This window comes from Perognathus longimembris, chromosome 9, assembly GCF_023159225.1.
Source record: "Perognathus longimembris pacificus isolate PPM17 chromosome 9, ASM2315922v1, whole genome shotgun sequence".
In the NCBI taxonomy this organism is placed as follows: Eukaryota; Metazoa; Chordata; class Mammalia; order Rodentia; family Heteromyidae; genus Perognathus; species Perognathus longimembris.
The window spans coordinates 39080590-39085164 of record NC_063169.1 but is presented as its reverse complement, the minus strand read 5'-3'; positions in this window follow the sequence as shown (position 1 = coordinate 39085164).

The following is a 4575-nucleotide window of genomic DNA, read 5'->3' as shown; positions in this document are numbered from 1 at the left end:
TTTAGTCTTGCAAGAGAACTCCTGCAATATCATAATGGGACAGGCAAATATGTCAGATACTCATGAGGTCACATATTTTCAGATTCAGAAATACTGTGTCTACTCACAGTTTGTCTTCATTGCATAATAAGTTCCTAACTTATTATCTGATTTCATGGTTTAGTCATGGTATTATTTTAGCCAAATTGATATAGCTCATAGGATTGTCTAAATATTTATTTATTTATTTTTATTTTTTTAATTTTTATTTTTGGCCAGTCCTGGGCCTTGGACTCAGGGCCTGAGCACCAGCCCTGGCTTCTTCCCGCTCAAGGCTAGCACTCTGCCACCTGAGCCACAGCGCCCCTTCTGGCCATTTTCCATATATGTGGTGCTGGGGAATGGAATCGAGAGCTTCATGTGAAGGAGGCAAGCACTCTTGCCACTAGGCCATATTCCCAGCCCAGGATTGTCTAAATATATCCTTAGGTTGAAGATTTGAGATATGAAACATAAAATTATTCCACTTTAAACATGACTGATAGTAATTAATTTACCTTTTATTGGATTATAAATATGCCAAGAGTAAATGTTTTAAAATGACAATTCAATAGGATATTTCCTTATTTTTTTCTTTTCAGCAGTGAGATCTCTGGAATATAAAGATGAGTAGAAAATAAGAATTTTGGAGAATTCAGAGTTTGTTTTCTTCTCTCCTTCAAAGGTTTAAAAACTATAAACTCACAATATAGGAAGTACATGAAAAATTTTTATGCAAATTGAAATGATAATGCAGTATTTTTGCTTTTTATAAAAATGGAAAATGTTTTAAAACAAATTTTCTTGCTTTCAAGAATGCAGTGTAGTGTTGAAAATAAATTTGCATTTTTTTTTTTTTTTTTGCCAGTCCTGGGGCTTGAACTCAGGGCCTGAGCACTGTCCCTGGTTTCCTTTTGCTCAAGGCTAGCAGTCTTCCACTTGAGCCACAGTTCCACTTCTGGCTTTTTCTATTTATATGGTGCTGAGATGCTGAACCCAGGGTTTCATGTATACAAGGCAAGCACTCTACCATTAGGCCATATTCCCAGCCCCAATTTGCAATTTTTTTAGGTAGGGTAGTTTGCCATTCAGTACCTCAATCCTTTAAAATATTTAGAATCTGCCTACATGTGTTTATTGATTATTAATTGTGCCATTTACCCGTTTCCCAGCTAAAAGCAGAAGGTTATTCTTTTAAAGAATTTGAACACTCTAATGGGAAAATCTAGATTTTAACTGGAAATTAGTGTTCCAGAAAAAATGCACTGTTTTGAAAATGAGGATAAAAATATTCAGACCATCTGCCCGGACACCTTCATTCACAGCACCACTCAGAGAGGTTTACCAAATAATATCAGCACTTTTTTTTTTTTGTGGTCAGTGCTTCCTATTAAGAAAAAAAACATATTGAGGAAGCAGACCTATATGGTAGTATGTCTATTGCCACGCTTATTGGTTTAGTCTTTCATCTTAACCAAGAAACTTACTATTTTGAGGAAAACTTATGATATTACACCTGCCCCCCCGACCTCCCGAGGGCATTATTAGGATCACTGATCTTAAAGGATTAAAAAATGATTTTTATTGTTACTAGATAAGTGATGTACAAATCGGTTACAGTTACATAGGTCAGGTACTAAAGGATATTTTTAAAGTTTCACTAGTACCCTATGTGAAAGTCCAGACTATAATATAATAAGGCAATATAAGGTGATATAAGGCAATAGCTGCTATGAAAAAGAAAGAGTGATTAGAGAATAGGAATGTAGAACAGTTCCTGTGCAGGTACTGCCTGGATTCTTTCTTGCAGGAGTCATCGATCATCAATCACTCTCAGGTAAGTACTTTTCCAAAACTTGTCTCAACGGAAGAGAACCACACAGTAGTTGTATCATAATGGGGGTCATCTTTGCTCCAGTCTACTGATGAGTCAGCTTCAAAATCTGAGTTATCAGTTTTTGAAAAGAATACTCAGGGGCAGCGATTTGTGTTCTGATATTTACTGGAGCTTGTGGTGGAGAGGGTCAATGCCTTGAAGGGAGGAAAGAAAGAAAAGGACTGCCAGGTAGGAAAAGATGAAGAGTGAAGTAGTTGAAACAAAGACTTCAGCAAATTCCAGAGGAGCTCATAGCCTTTCATAGTTATCCAGAAAGTTTGGAGAGGGAGCTGTGCTTTATTGTCTGACCAGTCTTTAGGTGCAAGATCCTATCAAAATTGTAAGGCATGCATTGGTAAATGGATTGCTAGTATCAAACAGAAGTCAATTATGGATATATTTTGTAGCCTAGATGAATGGAAGAAGATGCTGAATTAGAATTATATTCGCTAAGAACAATGGAGATAAATGCACACCAAAGTAATAAATAAAGGCCAGGTGGTAACAGCCATCAGATATAAAATGAGTACACATATTTTAACAGTGAGAGAGGGATGATCACCACAAAGCTATGACGACAATTATTAAAACATGGTGTTTCTAAGAACCTGCACCAAAGGTTGTTCTCAATTTGTACAATAGAAGTAAATAAAAAATGAGTTATGAGAAGTCAGGGAAATTGCTATAATAAAAGATAATGATCTTTTCCCCACTATCATTGTCTTTCTATGAGTCAGGTTTCAGATTAGAGTTCAGTGGATTGAAGGAAAAAGTCAAGCCTTCAGGAAGAATGATTCTTCAATTCTTCTATAGAGGAACCAAACAAGAGCCACATACTCATGTAACTATACACTGGAGAAAGGGAAGAATATACATTTTGGACAGAGGTTCCAAGATGGCAGAGATATATCATAGGACTGAAAAAATCATTGACTCCCTGTGAGAGTGAAGGCTAAATAATATCAGTTCCATGGTATATAATTGGGATGTATGTACAATTGTTAAATTGTTTCTTGGCCTGTGGTGTTAGAGCTATCATAGTGAAATAAAGTTAAGAAAGAATTTCTGGATAAGAAGGTCAATTAAAACCAATATGAGATTCAAGAGACATAGTGCAGATTATTACCATGGTCAGAGACCTAAAAGGTCATATCCTGGTTTAGTTTACCAGCCTGGTTTCTACAAAAATCAGGTAGATCCTGGAAAAGAACAGTGGATGTCTTGAAAGTGCAGAAGTGACTTCATAAATTCCTAAGGGACTCTGACTTCAGCAACCACAGCAGCCATGATATTTTTATTAGAGCAAATAGCTTCAAATACATTGGATGTGCTCATTGATCCTTTAGTAAGATAAGGAAGAACATCAGTATAAGGCAATGGTCTAGCCCCATTACTTTGTTAACTTTCTATTTTGACATGCCTTCTGTGGTTGAGAATTACACAACTTTCAACAGCAACTTCTAACGTGCTACTGAGTTCTGGTAGAACTGATGTGCCTGATTATGGAGTCTAAAATAGTTATGTGACTAGAACTCATCATTATGAACTGGATTGTGTCATATTTTTAAAATATAAGGTAAATGAGGCTTAGTATAGTTTGTCACAAAATAAATTGGCTCTCTGGTAATGGTCATGAGCAGGACAGGAGGACACAAAGAAACCGCAAACCAGATGGCCCTTCAAGAACAAGCAACTCACTGTTTTCTCTTTTAGTTTATAGATATGGCTGAAAGTTGAGCTAAAGGTGTTAGAAAAGACTGAACTTCTGAATATGTGGCACATCCCCTAATATCCATAGGTTGACTGCACCTTTATTTAGAGATAGTCTCCCAAACCAACAAATCTTCTCAATAAGAAAAACTTATGGCTTATGCTTGTACAGTAATTCTAGATACACAGTAGGCTGAGGTCTGAGGACCCCAGTTCAGAGTCGGCTGGGGCAGAAAAGTTCTGTGATACTCTTATCTCCAATTAACCACTCAAAAGTTGCAAGTGACACTGTGGTAGAGTGGTAGTCTTGAGCAAAATAGCTCAAGAACAGTGCCTAGGCTCTGAGTTCAAGCTCCATAACTGACAAAAACAATCAAAACAGCAACAACAAAAAACTTGAACTCACCAACATTTTCTTCTGGAAAAAAATGATTGATCCAAGGTTAATCCACATATGGATTGATGGATGGTGGGGTATAGCTTAGCCACATTTATGAGGAGTTGGAAAGAAGAAAGATTGGAAGATTAGAGGCTTAGTGTTTTGAGTAAAGGCATGTCGGCAAAGATATGGAAGTGAACATTGAATACAAAGATCTTTAGATTACACAGTAATCCCCTCACAAAACATATGTCCAAGAAAGGTTTCAAAAAAACAAGTAAACAGAAGTTTCTGCTGGCATTACCCAGCCTCTATTACTAGTTACATTAGTCATGAATGGGAACAGGGATGTAGAGGTAGACATGGGCTCAGTAACGTAGATGACCTTTTCTTGATGTTGCTGAATGTTTAAACTATTGACAGAGCACTACTGGGTCCTTAACAGAAAGCTATTCCTTGAGCAAAACAACTGGCACTAGTAACAGGATGATGATATTGGACTTGCTTCTCCTGGAAGAAGCAGTAATTCATTTTTGCCCCAAATTGGCTTATATTGTTCATATTTATTGGCATGGAAAATACTGATTATATA